Source organism: Lynx canadensis, chromosome B3 (genome assembly GCF_007474595.2).
Source record: "Lynx canadensis isolate LIC74 chromosome B3, mLynCan4.pri.v2, whole genome shotgun sequence".
NCBI lineage: Eukaryota > Metazoa > Chordata > Mammalia > Carnivora > Felidae > Lynx > Lynx canadensis.
This window is the reverse complement of record NC_044308.2, coordinates 21,660,703-21,685,249: the sequence shown is the minus strand read 5'-3', so window position 1 is coordinate 21,685,249 and position 24,547 is coordinate 21,660,703. Positions and strand designations below refer to the sequence as shown.

The following is a 24,547-nucleotide window of genomic DNA, read 5'->3' as shown; positions in this document are numbered from 1 at the left end:
TCTCCCAGCTCGCCATTTCACCTTCTTAACAGGGTCCTTCACAGAGCCAAGAGCTTTAATTTCAATAAAGTCCAATTTATGGATTTTGCTTTTGATTTGTCACCAAGCCCTACAACCCAAAGATTTTCTCCTATTTTTTCTTCTAAAGACTTGACAGGTGTGTGTTTTACATATGGATCTATAATCTGTTTTTACTTTATTTTGTATAAAATATGAGATTGAGGTTTTTTGTTTTGTTTTGTTTTGGCTTTTTTTTTTTTTTTTGCTGATGGGTATATAATCAGCAAATGATATCCATTTGCTGAAAAGATTGCCTTTACTCCATGATTTTACTTTCATACTTCTATCAAAATCACTTGGCCAGTACCCACTTTGGGAGTACTGTACAAAAAATAGGAGTGATGCAGAGAAATTACTATAGACCATGAGCAAGAATGACATGCAGATTCGTGAAATGTTCCTAATTTTTGAAATGCCACTGAACTGCACACTTAAAAACAGTTACAATGACAAATTTTATGTTACATATACATTTCCACAATTTTAAAAACTTAATAATATAATATTATAATAATCACTGAATTGTAAGCTTTATTTTTTAATGTTTATTTATTTATTTGAGAGGACAGAGAGAGAAGGCGCACACACACACCACACACACACCACACACACACACACACACAAGTGGGGAAAGGGAGAGAGAAAAGGAGAGAATCCCAAGTAGGTTCTGCACTATCAGCACAGAGTCCGATGCAGGGCTCAATCTCATGAACCAGGAGATCATAACCGGAGCCAAAATCAAGAGTTGGACACTTAACCAACTGAGCCACCCAAGCACCCCACATTGTACACTTTAAATGGGCTAATGTATGGTACATGAATTATATCTCAAAAATCTGTTAAAAATGCAACCAAAGCAAAAAAAAAAAAATCAATTGGTCATACCTCTGTAGGTTTATTTCTGGGTTTCTATTCTGTATTGTTGATCTATGTAGCCATATATAAACTAAGCTGGTAGTAAGTCTGAAATTCAGCTAGAGTGATTAATACCACATTATTTTTTATTTTTAAAATATTTAGATCTTCTAGTTTCTTCGTCTTTGCATATCAATTATATAACATTGTCTAATCTACAAAAATCTACTGGAGTTTTTTATAGGAATTGCATTAAACCTATACATCTATTTTAGGGAGAATCTTTGCAATGTTGAGTTTTCCAGTCCATGAACACAATATGTCTCTCCATTTATGTTAGATGTTATTTTATTTATTTCATGAGTGTTTTATAGTTTAAGCATATAAGTCTATACACATTTTGTTAGATTTATACCTAAGTATTCCATCAGTTTACAGAGTAATTGCAAATGGTATTGTGTATTTAATTCAGTGTTCATGGGTTCATTACTAGTGTATAGGAATAACAGTTTATTTTTGTATATTGATCTTGTATCTGTGAACTTGCTGAATTCTCCTATTCTAGGAATCTTTTGTAACTTCTTTGAGGGATTTTCTATGTAGACTTTTATCTTATCTGCAAAGAGTAACAGTTATTTCTCCCTTTCCAATATGTATGTCTTTTATTTCCTTTCTTGTCTTACTGCTCTGGCTAGCACTTCCAGTAGTATGTTGAATAACATAGTGAGAGCAAACATCCTTGCCTTGACCCTAATCGTAGTTGGAAAACACTCAGTCCTTCACCATTAACTATGTTAGCGATAGTATTTTTGCATAATTTTGTTTCAAGTTGAAGAAATTCCTCTTGATCCTAATGTTCTGAAAGTTTTTTATTTTTTTTATTTTTTTTAACGTTTATTTATTTTTAAGACAGAGAGAGACAGAGCATGAACAGGGGAGGGTCAGAGAGAGAGGGAGACACAGAATCTGAACAGGCTCCAGGCTCTGAGCTGTCAGCACAAGAGCTGATGCAGGGCTCGAACTCACAGAACTCGAGATCATGACCTGAGCTGAAGTCGGACGCCCAACCGACTGAGCCACCCAGGCGCCCCCTGAAGGTTTTTTTTATCATGAATGATATAATTGTGGGATTTGTCTTCTTTAACCTATTAATATGGTAAAATTACATTGATAAATTTTTTAAATATTGAACCATTCTTGCATCCCTGGAATAAATCTGACTGGTTTTTTATGTATATAATTTCATCCATACACCATATATAATTTTTATACCATGACCAAGTAGGGTTTATATTATTATTATACTTATTTATATAATATTTATGATATATAAATATATTTGTGTTTATTAGAATACAATTACTTTTTTATATACTGTATCTCTCAGATTTTGGTCTTTAAGGTAATAGTGGCCTTGTTAATTTTAATTGAAAAGTGTTATTATTTTCTCTTTTCTGGAGAGCTTGTATAGAATTGGCATTCTTTTTTTAAAACATGTGTTATTCTTCAAAATTCTTCAGAACAGTATGAGCTTGGAGATTTCTCATTAGGAAGATTTAAATTGCAAATTAAATTTCTTTAATAGTTAGGGGAATATTCAAATTATCTATCTATCAGATTGAGTGAGTTGTAAAAGTTTTTCCTTTTCAAGAGATTGATCCATTTCATCTAAGTGGACCAAGTTTATGTGTATACACTTGTTTGTAATGTTCCATGTTATACTTTTGGTGTCTGCGAATATGCAGCAATATTCTGTTCATTCTTGTTATAGGTCACTTTGTATCTTTTCTCCTTTGTCACTTTTGCTAGAACCAGCTTTTTGTTTTAGATTGTTCTCCATTGTTTTGCTGTTTTTAATTTTATTTCTGCTCTTTATTATTTTCTTCCTTTTTTTAACTGGCTGTGTGTTTATATTGCTAGTTTCATAAGTGGAGCTTAGATTATGATTTGAGGCTTTTACTCTATTCTAATGTAAAAATGGTGCTGTCAATTTACGTTTTAACAGTACTTTAGCTGTGTCTTACATTATTTGTGATATGTTGTGTTTTTATTTTCTTTCAATTGAATATGCTTTCTAATTTTCTCTTGAGGACTTCCTCTTTAATCCATAGATTATTTAGAAGTCTGTTGTTCAGTTTCCAAGTATTTGAAGTGGTTTTGAAATTTTTTCTATTATTGACTTCCAATTTTTGATTCCACTGTGGTCATAGAACACACAGTATGAGTTCAATTCTTTGTTTTGTTTTGTTTGTTTTTCCATAATTTCTCTAAGTATTGCATTGTATATAAGTAACTTACCACAGTATACTGATGTTAATATTTTATCAATTTGAATAAAATATAGATATTTTACCTCCTTTTTAAGTGCCTTTACCTTCTCCTATTTACAATACCTTAAATATTTCTTCTATGTAGTACTTTGAGAATCACATCAGACAATGTTATAATTTTTGCTTAAACCATTAAATATAACTTAGACAAGAATGACGATGTTCTTGTATTACTCAAATTTTTACTCTTTCCATTGTTTTCTGTACTTCCTGATGTTCCAAGTTTTGGGAGGGTTTTGTTGTTTTGTTGTTGTTCTTGTTGTTTGTTATTTCTTTTCCATTTTAAGAAATTCCTTGGCCTTTCTTCTAGGTAGGTTTGCTAGTGATAAATTCTCTTAGGCTTTTATTCATCCAAGATTTTCTAATTTCCCCTTCAGTTCTGATGAGTATGTTTGCTGGATATAGAAACTCTGGGTTGACATTTCTTTCCTTTTAGCTTTTGACAAATGTTATTCCACTTCCTTCTAGTTTTTATGGTTTCTGAGAAGTCCATTGTCACTTGAATTATTGTTCCACTATTAGGTGATTTCCCCCACTTAGCTTCAAGATTATTTCTTTGGGATGCATAGGTGGCTCAGTCACTTAAGCGTCTGACTCTGGATTTTGGCTCAGGTCATGATGTCATGGTTTGTGAGATTGCGCCCTGTGTTCAGCGTGTGCTCACAGTGCAGAGGCTGCTTGGGATCATTCTCTAAATAAATAAATAAATAAATAAATAAATAATAATAAATATTTTTAAAAAATATTTTCTCTTTGCTTTAGTTTCTAGAAGTTTGATTATTTGATTATTTTGTGTTTGGCATAGATTGTTTTTGGATTTATAAAACTTCAGGTTGCTCAACTTTCTTGATTCTGCAGGTTTATATTTTTTTTCAAATTTGGGAAGTTTTAAGAAATTCCTTCTCCAAATACTTTTCAGCTCCAGATTCTTTCTCCTCTGCTTCTGAGACTTTGATGATGCAAATTTTATATCTTGTGCTATATGTGCATGTCCCTGAGGTTGGTAATTTTTTTCTATTTTCTTTCTGTTGTTCAATTGGGTAATATCTATTGTTCTGTGTTTAAGTTCAATGATTCTTTCCTCTGTCCTATTCATTTTGCTGTTGAGCCTATCCAGTAAGTTTTTCATTTAGGTTGTTGTATTTTTCAGTTCTAATTTCAATTTTTTTATACCTTCTATTTCTTTACTGAGACTTTCTACTTTCTCATTTGTTTCAAGGATGCTTATAATTGAGCATTTGTATGATATTTGCTTTAAAACGTCTGTCAGAGGGGCGCCTGGGTGGCGCAGTCGGTTTAAGCGTCCGACTTCAGCCAGGTCACGATCTCGCGGTCCGTGAGTTCGAGCCCCGCGTCGGGCTCTGGGCTGATGGCTCAGAGCCTGGAGCCTGTTTCCGATTCTGTGTTTCCCTCTCTCTCTGCCCCTCCCCCATTTATGCTCTGTCTCTCTCTGTCCCAAAAATAAATAAACGTTAAAAACGTCTGTCAGAGAATTCCTTCTGTGTCACATAGGTATTGGCATCTACTGTCTTTTCTCATTCAAGTTGAGATTTTCTTGGTTCTTTGTGTGATGAGTGATTTTCAATTATACCCTACATATTATGTTATGAGATTCTGAATCCTATTTAAAATTTATGTTTGGCAGTCCTCCTTGGACAATAGTCTGACAGAGGAAATAATGTGCTACCTCATTTCCAGGTGGGAATGGAAGACAAAGTTCCCCATTCCACCTCCATGGACACCCTGGAGAAGCGAGGAGGGAATAAAACTGTTATAACTGTTGAGCTGGGGTGGAATTTCAGGTTTCCTATTGGCTTCAGCTGCTACTATCATGGCTGGGCAGAGGAGGGAATCCCTCATAATATTCCCTACTTCTCTCTACAGATACTACTTAGGTGGAGAAGAGAAGAATGCTTTGTTACTTTCGGATAGGGATGGAATCCCAGCCTCTCTGTATAGCTATGCTGACAGTGTGAGCCGAGAGGGTCTTCTTACCACCAAGCAAGGATGAAAGTCCTGCCTGCCCTCTCGGCTTGCTCTGATACCACTCTTGGGGAGAAAGGAAATGAGTGTCTCATTTCAGCCCAACAAGGGTAGAAGTCTAGGCTCCCCACTCAGGAGTGGGGTGGAGTCACAGTTTTTTTCCATGGTATTTGGTCCATTGCATAAAATTTTTCCATCCTGGTAGATTGCTTCTTTCCTTGTCCCTTGGCCAGAGAGAGCAGGCTGTTTTTGAGAGTGTCTATTGGCATAGCCAAGTTGCTGGCTTGTCCAGCACCTAGTCCAGGATATATTACACATAAAGGAAACCCAGGGACCTCCCCATTGTGGTGTTCACCAAGTCTCAGGGTCCCTAGCCGGTCTGCCTTTCACTCTCCACCTTTCAGTCTTCCTAGGCTTGTTTGTTTATTGCTTTTGTCTGTTTTTTTCTTTGTTTTAGTATATTAAGCCCAGAGTTTTAAGCTGTTTTTAGTAATAAGAATAGTGACAGTGTGTCTAGTCCATCTTTTCCTAGAACTAGAATCTCACTTTGTTAAATTATTTTATTTCACGGATGCCTGGGTGGCTCAATCAGGTAAGTGTCCAGCTTCAGCTCTCGTCATGATCTTGTGGTTCATGAGTTTGAGCCCTACATCAGGCTCTGTGCTGACAGCTCAGAGCCTGGGGCCTGCTTTGGATTCTGTGTCTCCCTCTTTCTGCCCCTCCCCTGCTCATACTCTGTCGCTCTCTCTTTCTTTCTCCCTGTCTCTCAAAACTGAATAAAACATTTTTAAAAATTAAAAATAAATAAATAAATAAATAAATAAATAAATAAATAAATAAATAATTTTATTTCAAATTTTATTTCATCCTTACAGGCTGGGTGTGATCCAGGGCAGCCTTATCATTGTAATCAGTACTCTCTTGTTCTGACACTAAAGACTTCACTTGCTAACCAGTACTCTGCAGCAAGTATGGTGGTCAAATGTCCTCATTTGAAGTTCCTTTTTCATCTTTAAGCTTTTTCATGTTAAGCCCTATTTCCTCATGTTAATTAGATCAAAGGAGTAAACAAAGGATTTTACAGAGATAACTACATATTGTTCATTTGTGTGTTTCTCTTATTCAGTTGTTTACAAGGCCACAACCAGGACAGCCTACTATTTATCAAGACAGGGGTGGCTAGTCTGCAGCCCAAGGAGTAAACCCAGGGATTTTCTGTAATGTTACCTCCCACAAAAGCTGAGCTTCTTGGGACCCCAAACTACAAAGTGGGGAAGGTCCTTCTTTCTTTCTTACTGCCCAGATGTTAGTCTTATCCTTTGATTTCTTTCTCCAGTCTCTCTGCTGCCTGAGGACTTGTCATGCATTGTTGGAGGCCACTCCAGGGGCACTATAGATGGAGGGGTGACAGTCCTCCCTCCTATGTGGTGGGAATCTAGTTCTCTGAGAACAAGATCCCACTTTTCAGGCATACATTCCCATTACAGTGCAGCTTAATAAAGTTCAAGTCTTGGCACCTCATTTGCAGGTACTGGTTTCTCAAGATGTTTATCTGGGGCACATATTCAGATGTGGATTTAGGTTTGTGATTATTCACCCGGTTTGGTTGCAGCCTTATTCAGGAAAAAAAAAAAAAACTTCTCTGCGATGAAAGCAGAAAGGATTTAAATGCTTTAATGTCTTGTTTGTTTGTTTTAATGTCTGTTTTTCTGATTACAAAAGTGGTATATGACTTTTAGGGAAAATTCAGAAAATACATAAAAGAGCAAAGATGGTAACAGTTATCTATAATCCTGTCACTCAAAAGCTTATGACTCACAACATTTTTATTCCTTATTTTTATTATAAATGAATATATACTCGTGTGTCAATCTATAATCTCTCTTTTGGCCTCTGTCTCCCTTCGCCTCCCTACCTCTCTGTCTCTTCCCCTCTCTCTCTCTCTCTCTCTCCCTCTCTCCCCTTGCTCTGTATCCCTCTCTCTCTGTCTCCCCCTCCCCTTCACTCTCTCTCTTCTGAATGTCCTTCTGCATAACCCCCTTATACTGCTGCATTCTGCTTAGTTTCTGACAGGTGTTCTCCCACAGTCACAAAAGGACCAAAGTATCATTTTCATACCACCATTGCTTTTACTTCCTCCTCAATTTCCCTGACATTCCTGTTTACATGATTTTTTGGCCCAGAAAGAGCACAGGATGCCTGTACCACACAGTGCCCCTCCCCCAACTTTCTCTACCAGAGTCACTGGAAGTAATGGGCTTTCCACTCCTTCATCTTGAAATCTTGAGGCCTTCCTGTCCCTGGCAGATAGTAAAGTTCTCTTTAGTTGATGATGTAGGTTTCCTTCAAAGGGCCTTGGAAAGCTCTACTGTTGGAATTCAGACAATTACTTGATTGCTTTCCCTGTCTCTACTAAGCATGGATCTCAAGACTGCATTCTTACTAAAGGAATTAAGAAAATCAAGCATTGAGACTCAGAGCTGGTGGGGGACTTCTTTGATTCTGAATGTAAGTCAGCCTTAAAGGGGAAAGCTGCAAAGGAAATGATTTCAGGAAGAAATTACATGCTTATGACAATATAGTGTGGCTATAGCAAAATTTATCCCAATATTCCCCTATGGATAATGTTTAGACTTTTGCTGTCACAAATAATGCTGGGGGTGGCAAAGTCTTTTCTGTATTACAGCTCTTCTGTAGAATAAAATCTTAAAAATATGATTCAAAGGGCATATGCATTTTGATGCTTTGTATATGCTGGCACATTCTTTTTCAATTTATGTTTCCACCAGTAATGTGAGAGGTGCACATCTTCTCCACCACTCAGTGTTAGAGATTCTTCTTAAGTTTTACAAATCTCATCAGGGGAAAAAAAGTACTTTGTTTTGCTTTGCATTTCTTTCACTGCTTGTGATGTGCGTTAGGTGGTGCATTCCCTCTTACCTTCATCAGCTATACCCCATCCCTCTTTTAAAACAGTGGCTTTTACCCACTGTCCTCTGACTGTTGTTTTCTATCAACTGTATAAGGTTTTGTATATTAGGAAGTCTAATTTTTTTCCAACTAATAATTTTTCCAAGTCTACTTTTCTACTTTGTATATATTTTATTTGTATTTTGCCATAGAAATGCATACCAAGAGCAATAAGTATGAGTTTTTAATTAAAGGACTCAAAACTCTATATAATAAGAAATATACACACTCTCATGAGTGGGGAAACTAAATTTGAAGACACAAATCCTTTTGAAATTAATGTATAAGTTTAATACACAGTTTTGATATCAGTACCCTAGATTTAAAAAAAAAATAATGTTTAGTTTTGAGAGAGAGAGAGAGCACGCGCACGCACGGAGGAGGAGTAGAGAGAGAAGGAGACAAAGAATCTGAAACAGGCTTCAGGCTCTGAGATGTTATCACAGAACCTGACACGGGACTCAAACTCACAAACTGTGAGACCATGACCTGAGCCAGAGTCGGACAGTCAACAAACCACCCAGGCACCCCAAGCACCCTAGATTTTTTTAACTCATAAATATCGGCAAGAAGTGCTTGAAAAAGAATAAGAAGAAGGGACTTATGTCATATACTTAAAGTATTGCATAGTTTATACTAGACAAAAGAATAGAGCACAGGCACCAAAATGAAAAATAAAATAAAAATCACTGAAAGAGAGTAGCTATTATACAAGCAGATTGAAGTATAGATGTCTTATAACTCAGCAGGAAAAGATGTCATGTTTAATAAATATTGTCTTAATGATGTTGGAAGAAAATAGAATTAGATGCCAACAATATGTCATGTAGATGAGTAAATTCCAGATGGATTTTAAATCCAAATGTAGGGTAAAAAGTCATATTATACAAATATTAGGAGAAAGTTTAGAAAACTGCCCAAGGAGGCCTTCTTAAGTCAGGCAGGAATCCCAGAATGATAAAGAAATCAATGGAGAGATTTGGCTCTATTTTCTTTTGGTGTTTATATAGGCATATTTTTTTTTTTTTTACATTTTTAAGGTCATGCAATATATGTGGTTTTCTCTTGATTTTTTTCACTGTTTCCCCATGGCCTTTAAAATTTCAGAAACATAATTCAGTGTCTCTGTATGTTTTGCTTTTGGCATGTACTGTTGTTTATTTAGAACTTACAATTTTTAAACAAGTCACAGTTCTTTTGAAATAATATTTCAGAAGTAGAAAGCACATTCCAGGGGCGCCTGGGTTGCTCAGTCAGTTAAGTGTCCGACTTCAGCTCAGGTCATGGTCTTTTGGTTCACGGGTTCAAGCTGTTAGGCTCTCGACTGACAGCTCAGAGCCTGGGGCCTGCTTCATATTCTGTGTCTCCCTCTCTCTCTGCCCCTCCCCCACTTGTGCTCTGTCTCTCAAAAAATTAATAAATGTTAAAAATATAAAAGAAAAAAAGAAAGCACATTCCATAATGTCTTGAATAAAAATTCGACATGCGAGATGCACAGCATGCTGTGGAACCAGCTCTCAGGATGAGGCAGTTGGGTGCCATATGGCAAACCAGACCTTGTGCTCTCACATGTAATCCAGTGGGAAAACAGTGTTTAATAAATTGTTAGCATCATTTAGTATAAATCAGGAAGAAAATTAGTAGGTCATTTCTACCACACACCGTATATATGGATAAATAAAAGATGGAGTAGATTATCCCCAAAACCAGGTGCTGATTACAGATGTGTGGCAAGATTAATGTGTCAAATCAACAATATATCCAAGAGATTTTTCTCTGATAGCACCCCCAAGAATTTTCATAAACACTTTTTTTTCAGTTTTATTGAGATATAATTGATATATAGCATTATATTAGTTTTAAGTGTACAACATGATGATTTGATATATATATAGAGAGAGAGAGAGAGAGAGAAATTGTTACCACAGAGTTAACATCTATGGCCTTACACAGTTACACATTTTTTTTCTCGTGATGAGAACTTCTCAGATCTACTCTCTTACAGCAACTTTTAAATATACAATACAGTCTTATTAACTGTAGTCATCATGCAGTACATTAGATTCCCCAGAACTTACTTCTCTTATAACTGGAAGTTTACACTCTTTGACCCCTTTTACCCATCCCCAAGCCCCACCTCTGGCAACCATTATTAATCTGATCCCTTTTTCAATCTGTTCAATTTTTTTTAGCTTCTACATAAAAACTTTTTAGGAGTTTTAACAGGAGGATAGAAACTTAATACTGCAAATTATGGCAGCAATGTTCATATTTCATACTATTCTGGGATAGGTGACCAGAAGAAAGGAGGGCATCTGGTGATCAGTTGTAGCTTCAAGTGGTATTGGTAGAAAACTGCTAGGCTCTACCTCACTTTTTATAGGGGAGTACTAGACTTTTTATGGGGGATTACTAGAACCATCATACATCTGAATTTTTGTAGTGCATTTGATAGAGAGGAAGCATAATGTCCTGGTTAAAACACACACACATAACTGTATTTGAATCAGAATATTTGGGTTCAAATTCCTAAACTGTCACTTACCTGTTGTTAATCTTGGAGAAGTCACTTCACTTCTGAGTCCATGTTCTCCTTTTATAAAATGAAAATGTTGTATTTTAGATTATTTCTAAGGTCCCCTCAAGCTGTAACACTCTGCCCTTTAACTTCATCATGCCAGTACTATAACAACAATGGAAAAATGTAGCCTGGATATCAGTTTAATGAGATAGGATTCACCATTGTCAGTTACCATAAACAAAGAACACATCATCTCTTAGTCATTTAGTTAAGCCTAGAAATGGGTTGTTAGTAGTTTGCTACAAGGCTATGCCTTCCTTCCTGTCTAACCATTTTAAAAATACTATAGGACAGGGATTGGCAAACATATACAGGTAAACAGGTTAACCGGGAGCCAAGAGGAGTTCAGATGACTTCTGACAGGCAGGAATTGTGGTGTGCCAAATCTAACACAATGAAATTTAGTACTGATGAAAAATGGAATGGTAAATTCAGATTGAAAGGTAAAAATTTTAAAAAGCAAACAAAAAAACGTCTGCTTAAGCAGAAGCAAAAGCTGTTGCTTAACTAGTAACTTCATGAGTTTCTGAAGGTGTAGAAACAATGGGACAAATGGGTATCAATTAATTAAAGCACTAAGCTTCTCTATCCTGTGGGCCAAATCATGTCTGAAGGGTTGTTCTTATTTCTTGGTCAGAGCAAAGAAGTAAGTTCTTTCTGGAAATCAGACACTAGGACAGCTCAAATAGAAAGGGAGAACATAACCACTGGTTGTTGTATTATCCATCATAAAAATCAATTGGGAATATTTGTGTGGCTCTACTTCTGAGTTCTCTGTTCTTTTCCATTGTCTGTATGTTTAGCCTCCACTAATGTCACAGTCTTGATTACTGTAGCTATGTGGTAAACCTTAATATTGGGTGAACTGATCTCTCCCTCTTGATTCTTTTTTTTTCAAAATTGTTTTAACTATTCCTATATAGTTTTTTCATGCTTTTCCATGTAAGTGTATTACATTAATCTTGTCTATATATACAAAAAATCTTGCTGGATTTTGAGGGGAACTTTGTTAAATCTGTATATCAGTTTGAGGAATTTTAACACCTTTAGTATGTTGAATCTTCCAATGCATGGACACATTATATTTCTCCATTTGTTTAAATCTTTGGTTTCTTTCATCAGTGTTTTGTGATATTCAGAATATGAGTCTTGCACATGTTTACTAAGATTTACAACTAAGTATTCATTTTCTTAATGAGTGATTATAAGTGATATTTTATTTTTAATTGCAGTATCCACATGTTTATTGCTAACATAGAGAAATGCATAGGTTTTTGTGTGTTGATCTCATTGTCATGTGACCTTGCTGTGCTCACTTATTAGTACTAGGAATTTTGTAGATTCCTTGGGATTTTCTACATATAACATCATGTCCTCTGGAAATAACAACAGTTTTGTTTCTTTCCTTCCAATCTGTATGTCATTTATTTCTTTCCCTTACCTTATCGCATTGACTGGAACATCAACATAGCATCAACATTGAATAAGACTGATGAAAGCAGACTTCACTGCCTTGTTCCTAAACTTAGGAGGAAAGCATTGTGACTTTCACCATTAAGTATAACATTAGTTGTGAGATTTTTTGGTAGATGCTCTTTGAGTTGGGGAAGTTCCCTTCTGTTCCTATTTCTCTGAGAATTTTTGTCATGAAGGTGGATTGAATTTTATCATCTTTTTAAATGTATCAATTGACATGATCATGTGATTTTTCTTCTTAGTCTGTCAATATGGTGGATTACACTGATTGGTTTTCAAATCTTGAACCAGGCTTGCATCCCTAAAATAAACTCTGCTTGGTCGTGGTGTATGATTATATGTGTGTGTGTGTGTGTGTGTGTGTGTGTGTGTGTGTGTGTGTGTGTATATATATATATATATATATATATATATATTTATATATATTTATTTGCTGAATTCTGTCAGCAAATATTTATTAAGGATTTTGCATCTGTATTCCTGAGGGATATTGCAGGAGAGCCCTCTGGGGTCTCTTTTATAATAGCTCTAAATAGCTCTATAAGAGCTCCACTCTTATGACCTAAGCACCACCCAAGGACACCTCATCCTAGCACTGTCACATTGGAGGTTAGAGTTTCAACATGATTTTTGGATGGGCAACACAAATATTCAGCTCACTGCATTAACCTTGATCAGTTGATTAAGGTTGTTTCTGCATAGTTTCTGTAATGCAAAGTTACCATTTGTAATTAATAAATATCTTGTGGGAGACACTTTGACACTATCATGCAGATATCCTCTTTCTCATCATACTTTTGAGTCAGAAGAGTGTCTTCAAGCCATCCTGTTACACCACTGCATGAAGTCAGTTGACTCAGTGATGGTGGCATCAAGAGAATGGAGAGGGGACACAGAAGAAGGCCGTTCTCTATTAACATCAGGATTGTGTGATTGCCTGGGTTGGGGAGAAAAGAAGAGGGGTGAGAGACATGGAGAAAAAGGGAGAAGAAAGAAAGATTGACTCACAAAGAGATACATAAAGGACCAGAAATGGAGAAGGAGACATTGAGGGAGCCATTTTTAAGTCTTGATGGTATACAGGCAGATTTTACAAGGAAGATAGATTATAATGACTTTGAGATACCAGTGACATGTTCAAGTGAACATACCACCAAGGAGTTGTGGTCTGAAGGGTAGAAAAGGTAACAAGACTAGAGAGAGACTTGGGGGCCATCTGAACACAGGTGGTTGTGAGCATTTAATGAGTATGATCAGTTATCTGGAGGAAAGAGCTGAGCTAAGGATAGATCTAAGAGAATACTTACAGTATGTTGGAGAAAGGAATTAGTGAGACAATCTAAAGGGGAGGGGAGAGCAGGAATAATCAGATCATAAAGGATGATGGTATCAAGTATAAAGAATAGTTAAAGAGAGTAGCTGTGGCCAGCTGTGTTAACTAAGAGCTGAAAAGGCTGTGACTTGGTGGTGACTTTTTTGACTATGGTTTCAATCAGCTAGTAAGGATGGGATCCAGATTTGGGTAGAGGACAGGGGAGTGCACAGAATGGAGTAAGTGATGAAGAGACCAATGGACAACAATTCTTGTGATCAGCTCAAGATCAACCCATTATGAATTGGGTTTCATAATGGTGCAGAAAGAAAGATAACCATAATGTCACCTACACTGATAGTGGCAGCTGGACAAGGTTCTATTACTAAAAAAGACTCACAGCGCTCCAAACAACAATGCTTATGAATCTACAGTTTACTGCTGAGAAAGGATATAATGTAGAAACAAATACAAAAGTAAGGACCTGCATTGTAGCCCAAGTCTGCCTATCAGCAAGGGGTTTGGAAAGGCCAACGTCTACACAGGCTCCTTGTAGTTGTTCTCCTTCTGCAGGGGTATACCAGATGTACTTTCTTGGAACCACCACCTTATGCAAGAACATATCAGAACTAGGCAGCTCAAAAGGAGTCTCAGCTGGGACTTCTTATACCCTACTGGTCATGTAAGCACATTACCACTACAAGACCAGCCCCATTGTCAGAGCCCTCTCCCCATCCCTACCCCCCCACATCCCCCAAACACTGTAACTAGGTTTGCACCATCAGTCTCATTGTTATCAATACATCATACTGACAAACTAGCATAACCTACCCTGAAACTCACTTTGGCTCCATGAGTAAAAGACCGCAATATTAGTCACCATGTTTTATAGTTTGACCAGGTAGATCTCTAGTCAGCTTCAGCAAAACAGCTCAGGCAAATTCCAGGCCTGCTAGAATTAACCCTCATAGCACATCCTTATCCTAATGTTATTTCATTAAACTCTTAGAACCAGCCCATTTAATAGGTACTAGTACTCCTAGGGACTGTGATGCTCAGAAGGATAAGTTGCCAAGGTAACATTGGTAGGAGGGAAGAAAAGGGAGTTGAATGTATGGGACAGGAAGGAGGTCCAGAAAAAGATGCTTTTTCAAGAGGACTCCTGGGTATGTTGAAACAAGCTGGGAGAAAGAAATAGCAGAGAACAGGAGCTTGTAGGAATGGGGGAGTGAAGAGAAATTTGTCGAAGGCAAGCCTTTTGGGAAATAAGAAAGAATGAGCTCCTGAGACTGCATGCAAAGAAATAGAGGAGGGGGTTGTTGGTGGAGGTCATGCCAGGCTCTCTGGAGCCTCCAGCTCAGTGGTTCTCCACTTAGAGGTCTTGTGAAATCCTGGATTGAGGGACAGCACCCCAGGGGTTTCTGAGTCAGCAAGTCTGGGTGGAGCCTGAGAACTTGTATTTCTAACAAGTCTCTAGGTAGTGCCAATACTATAGTCCATACACTCCACTTGGAGAACCACTGCTCAGTGCAGGGTGGGTTGGGTTATCTGGAAGCAGAGGTGCTGGGAGTGATGAGATGGGGGCCTAATGGAGGGACCTCCCCAGGAAGGTCACCATGAGGAGCCTGGTCACCTGGTTTGCCTATTTCTTAGCAGAAGCATCAATCGGTCAAAATACTAGGGAAACAACATCTATTACAGGTACAAAAGGTTGATAAATGCCAGAGTGTTAGAGTAAAACATGTTTTAGCTGCTTAGCTCTGATGTGAAAATTTCCCAGTTTAGAAAAAAAAAAAAAAACAGAATAACAGACCATTTCCATTGCTAATATGAAATTTTTTTTATCTTAAATAAGAGATGTGATTGTCACAGCATAATTTCAACTATTTTGAAATAGAAAATATTCCCAGTGGAGGAAAGAAAACTTAGGAAACAACGTTTAGCCACTGTTGTGGGAAAAGCAGGTAAAGCTTGTCTCTTGAGGAGCAGTAATGGGACTCTGGACTTGGTTATCAGGGAAGGACCTTTTAGGTAGGCAAAATACCTCTGGAGCTCTAGGAAACATGGGGAGTAAGGTGACATGGCCTTCACAAAGTGAAGAGAAAGCATTGTTAGCATGTCTGAGCATTTCAAGAATTGGTATAATGCTAAAGCACAGGCTTTGATTTTGCCATTCAGATTCTAGGTGATTAACTGCTGTGTGACCTTGGGCACATTTCTTAACCCCTCTGGGCATAGGAGAGGTGGTATTTAAAGGGGGCATGCTTGCCCCTAGAGTGTGGGGTTTTTTGTGAAATGTAAGCATGAAGCATATGGAATGTGGCTAGCACATTGGAAACACTCAAAAAAGTTCTTTTCTGCTTCAAGGTCAAACAGAAAACTCTTCCATTTTAAGCAACTATAGTTCTGATTCTTCTCAAAACCTCTGCAATTGCTTCCAAAGCCCTAAAACCAGCAACCATGTGCCTTTGTGGCCACATGGAGTCACATCCTGGTCCTGCAGGACCCTCTCTTGCAGTGGGATGACCTGGCTGGGGAGGTGCCAAACCCCAGAACAGCGTTAAGATGACATTGCATTGAGTCAGATAGCCTTCCAGACTGCTGTGCTGCTGGCCATCTGGTACCCAAATCACAGTTACCACCTGCCTGGCACCTCAGTCACCTAAGCTCCCCAGGTCCACCTATCTAAGTGCTGTGCTCTGACTTGGATAGAGGACAACAAAGTAATGTTGCTTTTGTCCATGCTGGGCCAGCATCTGGCTTATGAGTGGACTTTCTTGGCCCTAGGAGCAGAGAAGGCATGCCTTCCCATTCTTGCCTGGGCCCTCTGCCCACAGCTCCTAGGTTCACCTGACCCTGACCTGGCCTAGCCCACTGCCCAGTTAGTGCCACATGAAGTCTAATTTACCTTTATGTTCTTTAATATAATTTATTGTCAAATTGGCTAACATACAGTGTGTAAAGTGTGCTCTTGGTTTTGGGGTAGATTCCCATGGTTCATTGCTTACATAAAACACCCAGTGCTCATCCCAACAAGTGCCCTCCTCAATGCCCATCACCCATTTTCCCCTCTCCCCCAACCCCCCAACAACCCCCAGTTTGTTCTCTTTATTTAAGAGTCTCTTATGGTTTGCCACCCTCCCTCTTTCTTTGTAACTATGTTTTCCTTTCCCTTCCCCCATGGTCTTCTGTTAAGTTTCTCAAGATCCACATATGAGTGAACACATGTAATATGTCTTTCTCTGACTGGCATATTTCACTTAAGCATAATACCTTCCAGTTCCATCCACGTTGCTGCAAATGGCATGATTTCATTCTTTCTCGTATTCAAGTAGTATTCCATTGTATATATAAACCACATCTTCTTTATCCATTCACCAGTTGATGGACATTTAGGCTCTTTCTATAATTTGGCTGTTGTTGAAAGTGCTGCTATAAACATTGGGGTACATGTGCCCCTATGAATCAGCACTCCTGTATCCTTTGGATAAATTCCCAGTAGTGCTATTGCTGGGTCGTAGGGTAGTTTTATCTTTAATTTTTTGAGGAATCTCCACACTGTTTTCCAGAGTGACTGCACCAGTTTGTATTCCCACCAACAGTGCAAAAGGGTTCCCGTTTCTCTACAGCCTTGCCAGCGTCTGTTGTTTCCTGAGTAGTTAATTTTAGCCACTCTAATGGGTGTGAGGTGGTATCTCAGCATGGTTTTGATTTGTGTTTTCCTGATAATGAGTGACATAGAGCATCTTTTCATGTGTCTGTTGGCCATTGGGATGTCTTCTTTGGAAAAAGTGTTTGTTCATGTCTTCTGCCCATTTTTTCACTGGATTATTTGTTTTTCGGGTGTTGAGTTTGGAAAGTTCTTTATAGATTTTAGATACTAATCCTTTATCTGATATGTCATCTGCAAATATCTTCTACCATTCTCCTGGTTGCCTTTTAGTTTTGTTGATTGTTTCCTTTATAGTGCAGAAGCTTTTTATCTTGATGAGGTCCCATATTTCATTTTTGCTTTAATTCCCTTGCCTTTGGAGATGTTTTAAGCAAGAAATTGCTGCGGCTGAGGTCAAAGAGGTTGTTGCCTGCTTTCTCCCCTAGGGTTTTGATGGTTTCCTGTCTCACATTAGGTCTTGCTTCCATTTTGAGTTTATTTTTGTGTATGGTTAAAGAAAATGATCTAGATTCATTTTTCTGCATGTTGCTGTCCTGTTCTCCCAGCACCATTTGCTAAAGAGACTGTCTTATTTCCATTGGATACTCTTTCTGCTTTGTCAAAGATTAGTTGGCCATACATTTGTGGGTCCAATTTTGGGTTCTCTATTCTATTCCATTGACCTGTGTGTCTGTTTTGTGCCAATCCCATACTGTCTTGATGATTACAGCTTTGTAGTAGAGGCTAAAGTCTGGGATTGTGATGCTTCCCGCTTTGGTTTTCTTTTTCGATATTACCTTGGCTATTTGGGGTCTTTTGTGGTTCCATACAAATTTTAGGATTGTTTGTTCTAGTTTTTTTTAATGTTTATTTATTTTTGAGACAGAGAGAGACAGAGCATGAACAGGGGAGTGTCAGAGAGAGGGAGACACAGAATCTGAAACAGGCTCCAGGCTCTGAGCTGTCAGCACAGAGCCCGACACGGGGCTCGAACTCACAGACCGCGAGATCATGACCTGAGACGAAGTCGGCCGCTTAACCGACTGAGCCATCCAGGCGCCCCTGTTCTAATTTTAAGAAGAATGCTGGTGCAATTTTGATTGGGATTGCATTGAATGTGTAGATTACTTTTGGTAGTATTGACATTTTAACAATATTTATTCCTCCAATCTATGAGCATGGAATGTTTTTCCATTTCTTTGTGTCTTCTTCAATTTCCTTCATAAGTTTTTGATAGTTTTCAGTATACAGATCTTTTACATCTTTGGTTAAGTTTATTCCTAGGTATTTTATTGTTCTTGGTGCAGTTGTAAATGGGATCAGTTTCTTTATTTCTTTTTCTGTTGCTTCATTATTGGTGTATAGAAATGCAACTGATTTCCTTACATTGATGTTATACCCTGCAACTTTGCTGAATTTATGTATCAGTTCTAGTATTCTTTTGGCTGTCCATGTAGAGTGTCATGACATCTGCGAAAAATGAAAGTTTGACTTCTTTGCCAATTTTGAAGCATTTTATTTCATTTTGTTTTCTGATTGCCAATGCTAGAACTTCCAACACTATGTTAAACAACAGTGGTGAGAGTGAACATCCCTGACGTGTTCCTGATCTCAGGAGGAAAGCTCTCCATTTTTCCCCATTGAGGATGATATTAGCCGTAGGCTTTTCAGAAATGGCTTTTATGATGTTTAGGTATGTTCCTTCTTTGCCGACTTTCTTGAGTGTTTTTATTAAAAAGAATGCTGTCTTTTGTCAAATGCTTTTTCTGCATCTGTTGACAGAGTAAATGGTTTTTATCCTTTCTTTTATTAATGTGATGTATCACATTGATTGATTTGCGAATATTGAACAACCCTGCAGCCCAGGAATGAATCCCATGTGTTCATGGTGAATAATTCTTTTTATATGCTGTTGAATTCGATTTGCTGGTATCTTGTTGAGAATTTTTGCATCCATGTTCATCAGGGATATTTGCCTGTACATCTCCTTTTTAGTGGGATCTCTGGTTTGGGAATCAAGGTAATTCTGGCTTCAGAGAATGAGTCTGGAAGTTTTCCTTCCATTTATATTTTTTGGAACAGCTTAAGAAAGATACGTATTAACTCTGCTTTAAATGTCTGGTAGAATTCCCCTGGGAAGCCATCTGGTACAGGACTCTTATTTGTTGGGAGATTTTTGATGACTGATTCAATTTCTTCACTAGTAATGGGTCTGTTCAAATTTTCTATTTCTTCCCATTTAAGTTTCAGTAGTATGTGGTATCTAGGAATTTGTCAGTTTCTTCCAGGTTGTCCAATTTGTTGGCATACAATTTTTCATAATGTTCTCTGATAATTGCTTGTATTTCTGAGGGATTGGTTGTGATAAATCCATTTTCATTTGTGATTTTATCTACTTGGATCCTCTCTCTTTTCTTTTTGAGAAATCTGGCTAGGAGGTTATCAATTTTTTTTTTTTCAAAACAACAGCTCTTAGTTTCATTGATTTCTTTTTTTTTTATTCTGTATTGTTTATTTCTTCTCTGATCCTCATTATTTCTCTTCTTCTGCTGGCCTTGAGGTTTCTTTGTTGTTCTGCTTCTAGTTCTTTTAGGTGTGCTGTTAGATTTTGTATTTGGGATTTTTCTTGTTTTCTTCAGATAGGCCTGCATTGCAGTGTATTTTCCTCCTAGGACTGCCTTTGCTGCATCCCAAAGCATGTGGACTGTTGTGTTTTCATTTTCATTTGTTTCCATATATTTTTTAATTTCTTCTGTAATTGCCTGGTTGACACATTCATTCTTTAGTAGGACGTTCTTTAACCTCCATGCATTTGGAGGTTTTGTAAACTTTTTCCTGTGGTTAATTTCAAGTTTCATAGCATTGTGATCTGAAAATGTGTATGGTATGATCTCAATTCTTTTATATTTATTGAGGGCTGCTTTGTGACCCAATATGTGATCTGTCTTGGAGAATGTTCCCTGTGCACTCAAAAAGAATGTGTATTCTGCTGCTTTAGGATGAAAAGCTCTGAATATATCTGTCAAGTCCATCTGGTGCAGTGTATCATTCAGGGTCATTGTTTCTTTATTGATTTTCTGTCTAGATGATCTGTCCATTGTTGTAGGTGTAGAGTATTAAAGTCCCTTGTAATTACCATATTCTTACCAATAAGATTGCATATGTTTGTGATTGTTTTATACATGTGGGTGCCTCCAAATTGGGTGCATAAACATTTATAATTGTTAGCTCTTCTTGATGGATAGACCCCATAATTATGATATAATGCCCTTCTTCATATCTTGTTACAACCTTTGATTTAAAATCTAGTTTGTCTTGTATAAGTATGGCTACCCCAGCTTTCTTTTGACTTCCAGTAGCATAGTAGATGGTTCTCTATACCCTCACTTTCAATCAGAAGGTGTCCTCAGTTCTAAAATGGGTCTCTTGTAGACAGAAAATAAACGGGTCTTTTTTTTATTCATTTTGATACCCTATGTCTTTTGATTGGAGCATTTAGTCCATTTACATTCAGTGTTATTATTGAAAGATATGGGTTTAGAGTCATTGTGTTATCTGTAGGTTTCATGCTTATAGTGATGTCTCCGGTCATTTGTGGTCTTTGCAACATTCCACTCACAGAATCCCCCTTAGGATCTCTTGTAGGGCTGGTTTAGTGGTAATGAACTCCTTCAGTTTTTGTTTGGGAAAACCTTTATCTCACCTTCTATTCTGAATGACAGCCTTCCTGGATAAAGGATTCTTGACTGCATATTTTTCCTATTCAGCACATTGAATATTTCCCGCTACTCCTTTCTGGCCTGCCAAAATTTTGGTATATAAGTCTTCTTCTACTCTTGTAGGTTAAGGCCCATTTGTCCCTAGCTCTTTCAGAATTCTCTCTTTATCTTTGTATTTTGCCAGTTTCACTATGCTATGTCATGCAGAAGATTGATTCAAGTTATGTCTGAAGGGAGTTCTCTGTGCCTCCTGGGTTTCAGTGTCTGTTTCCTTCCCCAGATTGGGGAAGTTCTCAGCTATGATTTGTTCAAGTACACCTTCCACCCCTTTCTATCTCTTATTCTTCTTCTGGAACTCCTATGATACAGATATTATTATGTTTCATTGAATCACTTACTTCTCTAAATCTCCCCTCATGGTCCAGAATTTTTTTTTCTCCCTCTCTTTCTCAACTTCATCTTTTTCCATAATTTTATCTTCTATTTCACTTATTCTCCCCTCTGCCTCTTCAGTTCTCACTGTCACCTCATCTAGTTTATTTTGCACCTCATTTACAACATTTTTTAATTCACCATGATTATTTTTAGTTCCTAGATCTCTGCAGCGATAGATTCTCTGTTGTCTTCTATGCTTTTTTCAAGCCCAGCGATTAATCTTTTGACTGTTATTCTACATTCTTTTTCAGTTATATTGTTTATATCTGTTTTGATCAATTCTTTAGCTGTCATTTCTTCCTGGAATTTCTTTTGAGGAGAATTCTTCCATTTCTTCATTTTGGCTAGTTTTCTGTCCCTTATGTGTTTTAAAAGCTTGTTATGTGTCCTGTACCTGTGAGCACTGCTATATTAAAGAGAAGTCATATACTGTCCAGGGCTGGCCCTTCAGGAGATGTTTCTTGGAGTGTGTTACTTGCTCTCTGTTGTTGTGACTCTGGTTGCTTTATCTCCCTACTCATAGTGGTGTTTTGGACCCTCCACCAGGTGTGCTTTGATTTATTCATTGAGGTAGCCCTAGAAAAGAAAACAAACAAACAAACAAAAATGGGAGAAAAAAAAAAAACAAAAATACCAGCTACAGCAAAACAACAGGGTGGGGCATTGTTGATGGAAGAGGCCTTATCCCATACAAAGAGAGAAATGACAGAGGCAGAGAAAAATAAAAGAAAAGAAAATTGACCAGGCAGAGAAACTATATGGCTTAGTCCAGAAAAAGAGAGAGGAAAATAAAGAAGGAATTATAGAACAGGTATAAAGAGAATAGATTAAATATGTCCGCTTAAATAAGCCAACAACCAGAATAACCAGACTAGAGGAGGAAAGAAATAAGGATAAAAGGAAGAAATATATATATATATACATACATATATGGTCCATATATACACACACACACACACACACGGTCCATATATGTATATATATACACGTATACACACACACACACACACACATATATATGTATATATAAATATATAATAAGAATTGTCAAAAAATTAAATCAGGGAATGGAAAACCACTGGGTGCCTTGGAACTGGTGGCCATGCTGGTCTGGAGGAGGTGCTGTCTGGTTCAGTGTCAGTCCCACTCCAGTAGATATGCAGTTACCAGGCACGGAAGGGCATGGTTTAGTATAGGCAGGTCTTGCCTCCCCTGTGGGACCACTGTCCATTCCCTGAAGCCCCACCTTGTTGGTGATAAGGAGAAAAATGGCGACACCCCAGTCTCTCCTCCACGGACCACGTGTCCCAAACCACTCTGTTCAAACCATCCTCGCAATGCCGTTGGTGCAAATGAGTTCCATTCCACTGACTCGCATGCCTCCCTGTGCTCAGCTGGGACTTAAACCCCAGTGTCCTAAAGGGTCCCTCTCCATTGCCCCAGTTCCGGGGAAGTGCCGCTCTGCACCGCAGATATATGACTTCTGGCTGGCAGGTGCAGGCAGCCTTTGTCCTTTGAACCTTCTTCCCATTGCATTCCAGGGAGGGGATTGCTTTCTTCCACTGCAGACTGTGCCTCTGAACGAGTTACTGAGCCCAGGGCTGGCTCCCCTCCTCCCTAGGTGCGCAAACAGGGCAGCTGCCCCCAGTCTGGAGAAAGGCCCGCAGTTAGAGATTGGATCTTGGTCCGTCCTGGTCCATGGTTTTTCTCTTGTCCAGATACAGTCCTATGCTTTCCAAGCCTCTCTTTCTCTTCCCTTTGTCTCTCTGCAGAAGTGCATCCCTCCCATCCATGCCTACATGGCCCGCTTTTATCTCTCCCAGTTCACAGTCATGTACCTATGGCCCTACAGGTTGTTCTTGTGGGCCCCTGGAGACATATTTGTCGCCCTGCGGCCCAGGCTCTTGGAATTCAAAGTCCTTTGCCCTCAATACTGCTGTGTTTGAGGGATGAGGGAACTTTGGGTCCTCCTACTTCTCTGCCATGTTCTAATTTACCTTTAAACCCATAGGTGGAGAATACTATTATAGTCAGAGCTCAGCCTGTCTAGGAAGGTTGTGACATGTTATGAACATTGTTTGCATTTTCCCAAATGCACTCAGTGCTGACCCCACAGTCTAGCACAGGATGTATGAGATATCATTAGGCACAGTGCCCTCTGTAGAGGAGGGGAGATAATGTTGAATTCCCTGAAGAGAAGTGCTTGCAGGCTGAGAATCTCCTACAACCAGTAGTCCCAGTTTTAATTTGCATAGGACTTAATTAGTGCATTGCTCATTCACCCTCTACCCAGAGAGGAGGAGGGGGAGAGGGAGATGGGAAGGCTGGCCCAAACATCCAGTCCTGCTCCCAGACCCAGGCAGAGGGGAGGTAAGTGGGGCTGGGGGGCTCAGGACAATGGGGGCTGCTGGAGATGAGCTGTCAGGAAGTGATCTGGGCATCACAGAGGAGGCAGGAGACACACAAAGGCCAGGTGCCCATGTCCCATGCAGCTAAGAGGGGCACTGTGCATGAAAACAAAGCTGTGTAGAGCATAAAGTTTTAAGCCGTTTCATACTCAGAGCCTCCCTGTGAGGTAGGTCCTATTATTACTGAATATCAGGTGATGCACAGAGAAGTCAAGAAACTCTCTTGAGGTCACAGAACTAATGAACAGCCATGTGGGGATTGAACTGATTGTGTCTGGCTCAGCACCCACCCCAGGCTCTCCCACATCCCACCTTAGGAGCTGCACCATGTGTTCCCTGTTCAGGCATCCCTCTGGCCTCCCTCTCCCCTGTGGGAAGCCAGGGACCCTCCGCACCACCACCCCCATGCTGGGTTCCTGTTGAGCTCTCTGGAGACTATGGAACAAAAGGAATCTTATGTTAAAGTAGGAGGAAGGGGACATTCAGACATTTGTCCTTTGTAGTTCCTGTCCTCCTGGACCCAGGCAAGGGGAAGCAATTAGGGACTCAAGGACTCACTTCTAGGTGACAGGGAGCACCAGCTAGGACCCAGAGACTAGCACATGTGACATTGGCTACTGTACAGGAATTGGTCTCAGAGAGCCAGAGTGTCCAGTTTCCTGAGGTGGAGCAGCACTGCGTATTCTGTGGCTCCACATCTGCCCGATTCCAGGCAGCTCTAGATGAGTATGAGGTTGACACTGCACAGCACAAATCACCGCTGTTG

General features: G+C 38.8%; 1 non-coding gene across 1 annotated transcript; it reads left to right on the top strand.

The window, feature by feature from the left end:
• The first annotated feature begins 363 nt into the window (after positions 1-363).
• On the top strand, positions 364-469 carry LOC115517378. Its single transcript, XR_003969831.1, has one exon. It is a non-coding gene; the product is annotated as a U6 spliceosomal RNA (small nuclear RNA).
• The last annotated feature ends 24,078 nt before the right edge of the window (positions 470-24,547 follow it).